Below are 12,465 nucleotides of genomic sequence, written 5' to 3'. Positions count from 1 at the left end.
CCTGACTTCCCCCATGTCCCAGCTAGTGAATGGTGTGTGGGTGAGGGGGGGGGAGGATGGTGAAGTCTGAGACAGCTCCCTCCCTGCATTACTAGTGAGAGGCTGGCTTCACAGACAGGGGGGAGCTGCCTGTCCCTCAATCCTGACTTCCCCCATGTCCCAGCTAGTGAATGGTGTGTGGGTGAGGGGGGGGGGTGGATGGTGAAGTCTGAGACAGCTCCCTCCCTGCATTACTAGTGAGAGGCTGGCTTCACAGACAGGGGGGAGCTGCCTGACCCTCACTCCTCCGGGGTATTGTGATCTTCCTGCACACAGTGCCCTATCCCTGATACCAGGGGTGTTGTGATCTTCCTCCATGCAGTGCCCTATCCCTATTAATACCAGGAGTGTTGTGATCTTCCTGCATGCAGTGCCCTATCCCTATTAATACCAGGAGTGTTGTGATCTTCCTGCATGCAGTGCCCTATCCCTGATATCGGGATGTGTGCAAGAAGATCACAACACCCCCGGTATCAGGAATAGGGCACTGTGTGCAGGAAGATCACAACACCCCCAGTATCAGGAATAGGGCACTGTGTGCAGGAAGATCACAACACCCCTGGTATTAGGGATAGGGCACTGTGTGCAGGAAGATCACAACACTCCTGGTATTAATAGGGATAGGGCACTGTGTGGCAGGAAGATCACAATACCCCTGGTATCAGGGTTAGGGCACAAGTTCTAGTCACATTGACTGATCACATTACTTGTTTTGTCAAGCTACCAACTGTTTCCATTTCCCATCCCCCATATACTGTCAGTAGGAAACTTGGTAACATGAATAAATAAGAGGGCAGCCAATAGGAATACATATTCATTCCTAAACTGACCTTAACTGACCTGAAAAGTGTCAAATTGTATCATTTTCAGTTAGTGCGCACTAACTCCCAGTTAGTGCGCACTAACTCGAGTTAGTGCGCACTAATCGGAAAAAACGATTTTTAACGATTTTTTAACTAAAAAATCGTGCCTAAGACGATTTTCTTGCCCTGCCACATGATTTCTATCGTTAAGACGATATGGAAAACGATTCACATCCCTAATGCTGGATATGCGTGAAGTATCAGTTTTTCTTCTCCCCTGCCGTTGAAGCAGAGAGCTATGCTGGATATGCATTGAACGTGAAGTATCAGGCTTATTTGGTTTGGGGTAGTAACCGCCGTAACAAGCCAGCTACTCCCCGCTTTGTGAGTGCGAATCCTTCTTTCTTCTCCCCTGCCGTTGAAGCAGAGAGCTATGCTGGATATGCGTGAAGTATCAGTTTTTCTTCTCCCCTGCTGTTGAAGCAGAGAGCTATGCTGGTGCTGGATATGCGTGAAGTATCAGTTTTTCTTCTCCCCTGCCGTTGAAGCAGAGAGCTATGCTGGATATGCATTGAAAGTGAAGTATCAGGCTTATTTGGTTTGGGGTAGTAACCGCCGTAACAAGCCAGCTACTCCCCGCTTTGTGAGTGTGAATCCTTTTTTCTTCTCCCCTGCCGTTAAAGCAGAGAGCTATGCTGGATATGCGTGAAGTATCAGTTTTTCTTCTCCCCTGCCGTTGAAGCAGAGAGCTATGCTGGATATGCATTGAAAGTGAAGTATCAGGCTTATTTGGTTTGGGGTAGTAACCGCCGTAACAAGCCAGCTACTCCCCGCTTTGTGAGTGCGAATCCTTTTTTCCACATTTCCTCTTGCTGTTGTAGCTTAGAGCGATGTTGGAGTCTCAGTAACCATGTGTATGTTTATTGAATAAGGGTATTGTCTCCAGGCAGTAGCCGTCATTCTGGCGAGCCACCCACTCTTTATTGACGGCCTCTTGATTTTATGGATCCACAGTGTTTATCCCACGCCCCTTTGAAGTCCTTCACAGTTCTGGTCTTCACCACTTCCTTCGGAAGGGCATTCCAGGCATCCACCACCCTCTCTGTGAAGAAATACTTCCTGACATTGGTTCTGAATCTTCCTCCCTGGAGCTTCAAATCGTGACCCCTGGTTCTGCTGATTTTTTTCCTACGGAAAAGGTTTGTCGTTGTCTTTGGATCATTAAAAACTAGCACAGGACAATTGGGTTGGAACTTGCTTGTTTGCTAGGGAAGGACTTGTTATAGCTCATATTAATAATACATTTCAGCACAGTTTGCAAATAGCAAGTGAACTTAATTACATGTGCGGAGACCCCTTTTGGTCTCCACTAGATGTCCCTCGCAACAGCCCTTGGGTAGTCAGCTGCAGAGGGACAAATGATTCAGAACAGCATCTTCCCCAGAGGTTGTCTAGATCTGGGCATCCCTTGGGCAGAAAGGGGGGGGGGGTGTCTTGTTCAGGCGAGAGAAGGGCAGAGGTAGTGTGTTTTCAGAAGGGAAGATTGTGTTTCATGTGTGCCCTCTGACTTAGGCCCCCAGTTTGACAAAGGAGCAGAGAGGCTCGTGCCTTGCCAGTTCCTGTAATAGAGCTGGAAGGAAGAGGATAATTTAAGAAGCTTTATACAGTTATTCTGGATTTCCTCATAATTTCCTGGTAGGCTGACTCCCCTGCCCAGGGTAGTCAGGAGGGCGGACTAGATGGCCCTAATGGTTTTAATCTGCCACCCTATTCTGTGCTTCTATGCTTCACATTCTGTCTCGCTCTAGGAGAACTTGATTGACTATGGATACCTTTTCAACCAGCATAAAAGGAGGCTGCAGCGCTCTGTAATCCCGATTCAAGGAAAGGGAGATTATTTCTGCCCCCTTATTTCCCCTGAACTTACTTATTCTAGTAACTGTTTCCAGCACAGGCCTTTCCTCCCGGGAGGCCAGCTTCTGTCCTTTGAAGAGGAATCATCAAGGGAGAAACATCAGGAGACTCACAACTGGAGTTTTCAGCCCAGGACACCCCCAGGTGAAGTTTGGGATTCAACATGGACCTCAGGTACTGTGGGAAGGGACCTGGTCAGGTCACTGTTAGGATTCCCCAGCTTCATTGGGATAATGATCTTTCCTTACTATGGAGGGTACCCTGGCTCCGAGCCCCTGCCTGGGGGGGGACATTTCCACAGAATCGGAGAGCATTCAGATCCTGGCTCACGTAAATCTGGCAACACTGGAAGTATCTGGACACTTTATGTTTTGCATCTATTGATTCTTTTATGAGGAATTACAGTAAACTTTGATTTGAACACCCATCCAGTGAGTCCTGCCTGGTTTGTAAGTGCACCTCCCCGAAAGAGCTATGGATAACACACTCACACGGGAGAGCCCTACTGCCTGGGCCAAGACGCTTAGCCTTCACCCCCACAGAAAGGACCCACACCCTGTGGTCTCAGGAAAGGGGAATGGGAAGTGAGAGGACAGCCCCACTTATAAATTCTTTTATGGCCCTCCACTAAGAAAGGGTTACACATGAATCTGTGCTTTGCACGTTAACTAATCAATTGAATTCAAGTGAAACCAAAAGATTTTATAGATTAATGAACTGTGCAACTTCATTATTGATGCTGGGCTGGGACCGGAACCGAAAGCGCTTGCAGTCTTGAACTTTCAGCAACCTGACCCGTGTAACGCCACGGAATCGGTTACACAGAAATATTTATTCGCGTTGCGAGGTTACACCACGCAACTTCTTTTTCAACATGTGTATAATGTAATGTGAGAGCCACAGCTTAAAGCTGTGATTTTGTTTCCAGGAAATCTACATTTAACTCCCCTCTGGACAATTACTTTAAATTTGGTTACTATTTTGAATTGCCCTTCCAGCATCTAGTCTGAATTTTTAAAGATGGGAATAAGCAGTGTTTTTTGCTATTTTACCTTCTGGTGATTATTTATTTATATTTGCCACTGGCAGTCTAATTTAACAACTTTTCTGAGGCAAGAGGAAAACTCTAGCACATTCTCCTCATGCCTCATAAAAGGCTGGGCTCTAAAACTTTGTGGCCTGTCCTGGTTAGTCTGACTTTTTCACACTTCTCAGGTTAGATGGGGGTTTGGATTAATCCCTATGACTTTCTGCTGTGTACTGCTTTTTATCCCCTGTGATGTAATAGTCAAACATTAATAAAGTGTTTAAGGAAAGATATAGTATATCAGTTTTTTTAAGACAGCAATATGATCAAAGTTAGTGGAAAATGAGATAAATTGAACTAGATCTTTCTGACTTGATCAACAATCCTCTGTACATCCCTAAACCAGAAGATGGAAGTTAGTAAGTGGCACATTTAAAACAAATCAGAGAAAATTCTTTTTCACCCAATGCACAATTAAGTTCTGGAATTTATTGCCAGAAGATGTGGTAAAGGCAATTAGTGTAGTTGGGTTCCAAAAATGTTTGGACAAGTTCATGGAGGAGAAGCCCATAAACTGTAATTATCCTGATAAACTTGGGTAAAGCTACTTCTTACAGGATCCTGCCAGGGGCTTGTGACCTGGCTTGGCCACTGTTGGAAACAGGATACCGGACTTGGTGGACTTCATCACAGAGTGAGGGATAAGGTAGCAAGCAGTTTGTGCATGTGTGCTACATAGGGACAGATTTTAAAAGCGTTGCTCGCACTAAAGGGTCCATACTGTAAATGTGAGTATCTGGGCAGTGCGCGAGCAACTCTTATTTTAAAATTCAGAAATTATGAGCATATATAATGCATATGTGATTACAAAAGAAAAGGAGTGGATTTGAGAGTGGGGCATGGACATAACAGGGTGGGGCCAACAGTTACACTCGTAAATCCATATTTTAAAACCGGCTGTTGCAATGCAAGGCAGCCTGCTACCTGCGTATATTTAATGCTGCTCCTGATGAGGGGTAAGACTGCAGAAATCACTGTTTAGTCTAATGCACCAGGGTGAGGAGTCTGGATCATCTGGGGGGAGTGCAGGATGAAGAACCAGAGTGATCTGGATGACCTTGAGACAGCTAGCTTTGTGTTAGGATTGAGGATCAAGCTCGGCTGGGGAACTCCCATGGGAACAGTCCAGGACTCCAGGGACAGACTAGACTAGGGGATCTTCTGCATATACCAGCCACCTTTTCTGCAGGTTGAGCCCTTGGGTTCTGGTGGTCGGCAGGACTTGAACTAGGGAGGAGACCTAAGGCTAAGGCTGGACTGGAATCCGGAGTGGTAAGGAACTGGAATCCGGAGTGGAGAGGAACAAACTCTGGTCGGACTGTTCAGCTTCAGGAGAAGCTGAACAGGCCTGGGGATACAGGCTGCAGGGCTGGAGACAGAGGTCAGGCAGGACTGAAGAGGCAGGCTGCAGGGCTGGAGGCTGATGTCTGGTGGGTCTGGAGCTCAGGCAGGATCCAAGTCAGGGATGGAACACTGGAACAAGACAGAGGTTACTAATACTGGCAAGCTTGAGACAGGCGGCCTGAGAGCCGGGGAGCCAGGGAGCAAGGCTTGAGACAGGAGGCCTGGGAGCCAGGGAGCAAGGCTTGAGACAGGAAGGCTTAGAGAAGCCACAAGGCAGAAGGCTATGGAGAGCCACAAGGTATACAAGATGAGAAGGCTTTGGAAAACCACAAGGAATTCAGAGACAAGAAGGCTATGGAAAGCCACAAGGCTGCAGAGAGCCACAAGGTATACAGAGATGAGGGGCCAAGCAAGGAGCCAAGCAGACTCAATGGCTAGGCCCAGAGTGTAGACTGAGGCAGGGCTAAATAGGCAGGGAACTACCGAGTCATGGGATCACTGAGAGTAAAGCTGGAGAGAGGGTAGGCACAGCTCCCGGAGGACCTCTGGTGTTTGGGAGGCTGCATGACAAGCAGAATCACAACACCATGTCCTTCATGCGAACATGTTATAAAATCCTGCATGCGTTAAAAAAGACAATTTCTTAAAATACATGAAGTATGTTTGCTCGAGAATCAGCTTAAAATTAGGAGCACACATACACGTGCTAGGCATACTTTTAATCAGACGTGCGTAAATGCATGGATGATTTAAAATTCCAGTGTATATCCACTCATGCTCCCTTATGCACGTGTATGGGTGCCCGCACACTTGTTTTAAAGTTACCATCATGATGTTTGGCACACATCCATAACTTTTCAAAGCAGATATTTGCAGATAAATTCACTTAGAAAATTCTGGCGGTTGGTCGGGTACATCCTAGGATATTAGGGGAGCTCAGAGAGTTCCGGAGGATCTGCTAAAAATCAGATTAATAGATCTCCAGAGATGGAAGTGCTTCCATGAGACTGGAAAAGGGTGAAAGTTGTCCTTCTCTAATATGGAGGAGGTTGGGGATTAAAGACCAGTACATCTGATCTTGGCAGTAGCAAAATGAATAGACCAGGGCTTCCCAAACCTGTCCGGGGGACCCCATAGCCAGTCAGGTTTTCAGGATCTCCACAATGAATATTCATGAGAGAAATTTGCGTATCTTGGAGACTCAGTATATGCAAATGTATCTCATGCTTATTCATTGTGGAGATCCTGAAAACCTGACTGGCTATGGGGTCCCCGGGACAGGTTTGGGAAGCCGTATAGTAGAGACTCTTCTGAAAGAAAGGATAGTGAAACATCTTGAAGACAGTGCTGGAGAGCCATATCAAAGACAGACTAGTTTTACAGGTGGTGATTGTGCCTGATAAATCAGACTGATAGCTTCCATTAGGTTACCAAAGAATTAGATCAGGGTAGACAATAGGTTTTCTATATTTGGCTTTCAACGGAGCCTTTGATACTGTCACACAGAGAAGGCTCATGTAATAAATGGAACAGGATGCTGGGCTTGATGGACCCTTGGTCTGACCCAGTATGGCATTTTCTTATGTTCTTATGTTCTTATGAACCAATGCGATCTCTGAGTTAATTAGTTTCAGTCCTGGGGCAGAGAATCATTTCAGTAGTGTGAGGGGAAGATTCATATAAATGTGAAAGAGGGTAGGACTGACTTTACATCCCTCATGCCTTGCTTCTGTCTGAAGCTACCAATTGTCTGCATTTTATTTATCTTTACCTTACAGCTTGCAGGGATGTTGAAGAAGTCTATTAAGCTGACGGCTTGTGCTGAGCTGCAAAATTCCATGCTGCAGTCCTGGTAACATGCATGGCAATGGTGCATAAACGTTTAGTCATTCACGCACAAAAAGCAGGGGACCGTGCCATGGAGGTAGACTTGATATGTGGAAATGTCACTTCAGCTTGCTTCCTCCATATCTAATTTGAACCTGCTTTATCCCCCCCCCCCCCCCCCAATGCTTATGTCTAGAGATGTTACTGTTCCACCTTTTTCTCCTACATTTCCTGAGCCAGTTTGAGAGATAAGGCATCATCCCAAAGAAGTTTCTTCAAGACTGTCGGCCCTCAAGTGTAACCTGGAATAGTTGTTGGGTCTTGATAGGAGAGCAATGATGAACCTTTGCAATTTTATGAAGAAAACAGATTCTTCTGTTATGTACTAGAGTGATAACTCAAGAAAATCGGAAGGCTCAACATGTAGCTAATTTGTGTGCCATTTGTAAGTTCCAAGAGACTAGTGAAAAATCTAGATATCAGATGTGCGAACAGCATTTGACCTTGATAAGATAAATAATTGAATAACATTCCACTGGCATGTGTGAAAGGTGTGAACAATGATACGCAAATGTGGAAGCAATAACTGATACTTTGGAAACTTCAAGATGCTGCCTTCCTGCAGACTATGCAACCAGAAGAACTTGCACATAATCAGAGCCAGTGGAACCACGCTCTGGGCCACCTATTTCCATTGCCTAGGCAGCAAGATACCTCAGGCTCAAGAAGAAGAAGGGCAAGTGAGGATTCTTTCACTTAGCCCTCGAATCATATTCATATTGGTATACCAGGCCATGATCGTAGTCCTTCTTCTGCCTCCATTTTCCTGCCAGGTCTACATACAGTATGCCATCTAGGCCGCAGGCTGGTAGAGAGTCAAGTCTGACCGGTTCTCTCATTTATAAGTCTAGCATTTTATTCTTTTACCTATCCTCCACCCCCTCAATTCACGTCACATCTTAGGCCTTTGTTCTTGTTTCTCATTTTTTATACTCGGTGGCTGAACATTGTTATAACCCCTAATCTGCATGGGAAAGATGATAGTTGGTGACATCCTGCTATCCTGAAAAAAAGTAATCAGAAAATACCCAGATAGCCTTAAGAGCGTTACCATAGGATGTAGAACATTATTAAGGTTTCTGGAGAAGTTTAAACATCTAGAGATGCATATTTGAAAGATTTGTCCAGCTAGTTTCAGGAGTTACCTGGACAAATCTGGTTTCAAAAATGTCCCTTCTCTCTCCATTTTCCATGGGTAACTCATTATGTGCACAAAATTTAGCTGAATGAAAAAGAGGCAGTGCTGTGACATTCCATGGGTTTGTGCTAAACCTTAGCCAGTTATTCAGCAGAATGCATATCCAGTTATGTTCTGCTGGATATCTGAGTAAAGTTACCTGGGAAACTCTACCCTGATAATTTTCCCACACCCCAGCTTACTCAGTACAGACCTCCAAGGGATGTTTTGCTATGTGTTCAGTAGGACAATATAGATTCTATGGATTCATTTTACAATTGACAAGACATTGGGTTGAGAAGAAAAATATCAAAATTGTGGTTTTAGATGATAATGGGAATTACATGCCTGTGACAAGGAAAGCTTTTAGAGGTATTCCAGCCCCAGGCAGGAGTAAATACGTCTGTATCTGAGGGGTCTAACAGCCAAGAATAGTCATGCATTGTATGGGCAAGTAACCTTTTGCAGACCAGTCAGAAGGGTGTTAATGGCATGCCCATGGTAGATTGTCCTCCTGCATGCTCCAAATATCATTTTTGTAGTCATGCCAAATCGCTTTTGGAACACCCTATCTCCTGTAGTGGCAGCTGTCACATGGTAAAACCCAAATATCCTGAGAAATTCCACCTCTGGAACCCTAGGGAGTAGATCGAGTCCCGCAACTCAATTATCCTTTCTGCAATCTTTCCTTCCTTTATGTAATACAATTTTCCATTGTTAGGCTTAGGGATGTGAATCGTTTTTCAACGATTAAAATTATCGTCCGATAATGTTTATATCGTCTTAAATCGTTATAGAACACGATACAATAGAAATTCTAACGATTTATCGTTAAAAATCGTTAAATCGTGTTAGTGCGCACTAACTCGAGTTAGTGCGCACTAACTCCCCGTTAGTGCGCACTAACTCCCCGTTAGTGCGCACTAACTGAAAATGATACAAATAAACACTTTCCAGGTCACTGAAGGTCAGTTAGGAATGAATATGTGTTCCTATTGGCTGGCTGCCCTCTTATCTATTGATATTACCAAGGTTACCACTGAGGTGATGGTTGGGGGGATGGGAAATGGAACTGGAAACTAACGAACACCAACAGAAAATGAAAAAAAAGTGTTCACACTTCCCAGGTCAGTAAAGGTCACTTAGGAATGAATATGTATGTATGTATTCCTATTGGCTGGCTGTGCTCTTATCTATTGATGTTACCAATATGGTTGGGGGGATGTGAAATGGAAACAGTTGGAAGCTTGACAAAAAAAGTAATGTAATGATCAGCACTCACGTGACTAGAACTTGTTTGTTTATTATTTTTGTTAGCAGGCACCTGAAATGCTAGTGCATGTTGAATTTGCCAATCACTGTGCATTTTAGAAAGGTGGTCCTGGCTGGAACTGTACACAGTTCAAATATATGTAATTGATTGTTGGTAAGTGTATTTTTTAAGTAGCCACACTGGCACCAGTATGTTTACTTTTCCTCCTACTTAACTCACTAGCTCAGCTTTGTAAGAAGGGCTTCTCTGCTTGTGTGTTGTTTTTGTTTGGTGTGAGGAGAGCAGAAACATCAGATCTTTATTCAATCTACTACAGTCATCTCTTACAGTGCCCTATCCCTATTAATACCAGGAGTGTTGTGATCTTCCTGCACACAGTGCCCTAACCCTGATACCAGTCTGAGACAGCTCCCTCCCTGCATTACTAGTGAGAGGCTGGCTTCACAGACAGGGGGGAGCTGCCTGACCCTCACTCCTGACTTCCCCCATGTCCCAGCTAGTGAATGGTGTGTGGGTGAGGGGGGGGGGGGGGAGGATGGTGAAGTCTGAGACAGCTCCCTCCCTGCATTACTAGTGAGAGGCTGGCTTCACAGACAGGGGGGAGCTGCCTGACCCTCACTCCTGACTTCCCCCATGTCCCAGCTAGTGAATGGTGTGTGGGTGAGGGGGGGGGGGAGGATGGTGAAGTCTGAGACAGCTCCCTCCCTGCATTACTAGTGAGAGGCTGGCTTCACAGACAGGGGGGAGCTGCCTGACCCTCACTCCTGACTTCCCCCATGTCCCAGCTAGTGAATGGTGTGTGGGTGAGGGGGGGGGAGGATGGTGAAGTCTGAGACAGCTCCCTCCCTGCATTACTAGTGAGAGGCTGGCTTCGCAGACAGGGGGGAGCTGCCTGACCCTCACTCCTGACTTCCCCCATGTCCCAGCTAGTGAATGGTGTGTGGGTGAGGGGGGGGGGGGAGGATGGTGAAGTCTGAGACAGCTCCCTCCCTGCATTACTAGTGAGAGGCTGGCTTCACAGACAGGGGGGAGCTGCCTGACCCTCACTCCTGACTTCCCCCATGTCCCAGCTAGTGAATGGTGTGTGGGTGAGGGGGGGGGGGGGAGGATGGTGAAGTCTGAGACAGCTCCCTCCCTGCATTACTAGTGAGAGGCTGGCTTCACAGACAGGGGGGAGCTGCCTGACCCTCACTCCTGACTTCCCCCATGTCCCAGCTAGTGAATGGTGTGTGGGTGAGGGGGGGGGGGGGGAGGATGGTGAAGTCTGAGACAGCTCCCTCCCTGCATTACTAGTGAGAGGCTGGCTTCACAGACAGGGGGGAGCTGCCTGACCCTCACTCCTGACTTCCCCCATGTCCCAGCTAGTGAATGGTGTGTGGGTGAGGGGGGGGGGAGGATGGTGAAGTCTGAGACAGCTCCCTCCCTGCATTACTAGTGAGAGGCTGGCTTCGCAGACAGGGGGGAGCTGCCTGACCCTCACTCCTGACTTCCCCCATGTCCCAGCTAGTGAATGGTGTGTGGGTGAGGGGGGGGGGGGAAGATGGTGAAGTCTGAGACAGCTCCCTCCCTGCATTACTAGTGAGAGGCTGGCTTCACAGACAGGGGGGAGCTGCCTGACCCTCACTCCTGACTTCCCCCATGTCCCAGCTAGTGAATGGTGTGTGGGTGAGGGGGGGGGGGGAGGATGGTGAAGTCTGAGACAGCTCCCTCCCTGCATTACTAGTGAGAGGCTGGCTTCACAGACAGGGGGGAGCTGCCTGACCCTCACTCCTGACTTCCCCCATGTCCCAGCTAGTGAATGGTGTGTGGGTGAGGGGGGGGGGGGGGAGGATGGTGAAGTCTGAGACAGCTCCCTCCCTGCATTACTAGTGAGAGGCTGGCTTCACAGACAGGGGGGAGCTGCCTGACCCTCACTCCTGACTTCCCCCATGTCCCAGCTAGTGAATGGTGTGTGGGTGAGGGGGGGGGGAGGATGGTGAAGTCTGAGACAGCTCCCTCCCTGCATTACTAGTGAGAGGCTGGCTTCACAGACAGGGGGGAGCTGCCTGACCCTCACTCCTGACTTCCCCCATGTCCCAGCTAGTGAATGGTGTGTGGGTGAGGGGGGGGGGGAGGATGGTGAAGTCTGAGACAGCTCCCTCCCTGCATTACTAGTGAGAGGCTGGCTTCACAGACAGGGGGGAGCTGCCTGACCCTCACTCCTGACTTCCCCCATGTCCCAGCTAGTGAATGGTGTGTGGGTGAGGGGGGGGGGGAGGATGGTGAAGTCTGAGACAGCTCCCTCCCTGCATTACTAGTGAGAGGCTGGCTTCACAGACAGGGGGGAGCTGCCTGACCCTCACTCCTGACTTCCCCCATGTCCCAGCTAGTGAATGGTGTGTGGGTGAGGGGGGGGGGAGGATGGTGAAGTCTGAGACAGCTCCCTCCCTGCATTACTAGTGAGAGGCTGGCTTCGCAGACAGGGGGGAGCTGCCTGACCCTCACTCCTGACTTCCCCCATGTCCCAGCTAGTGAATGGTGTGTGGGTGAGGGGGGGGGGGAGGATGGTGAAGTCTGAGACAGCTCCCTCCCTGCATTACTAGTGAGAGGCTGGCTTCACAGACAGGGGGGAGCTGCCTGACCCTCACTCCTGACTTCCCCCATGTCCCAGCTAGTGAATGGTGTGTGGGTGAGGGGGGGGGGAGGATGGTGAAGACTGAGACAGCTCCCTCCCTGCATTACTAGTGAGAGGCTGGCTTCGCAGACAGGGGGGAGCTGCCTGACCCTCACTCCTGACTTCCCCCATGTCCCAGCTAGTGAATGGTGTGTGGGTGAGGGGGGGGGGGGAGGATGGTGAAGTCTGAGACAGCTCCCTCCCTGCATTACTAGTGAGAGGCTGGCTTCACAGACAGGGGGGAGCTGCCTGACCCTCACTCCTGACTTCCCCCATGTCCCAGCTAGT

Source organism: Rhinatrema bivittatum, chromosome 1 (genome assembly GCF_901001135.1).
Source record: "Rhinatrema bivittatum chromosome 1, aRhiBiv1.1, whole genome shotgun sequence".
Taxonomy (NCBI): Eukaryota; Metazoa; Chordata; class Amphibia; order Gymnophiona; family Rhinatrematidae; genus Rhinatrema; species Rhinatrema bivittatum.
The sequence above is the reverse complement of the archived record's forward strand: the minus strand, read 5'-3'. Positions refer to the sequence as shown.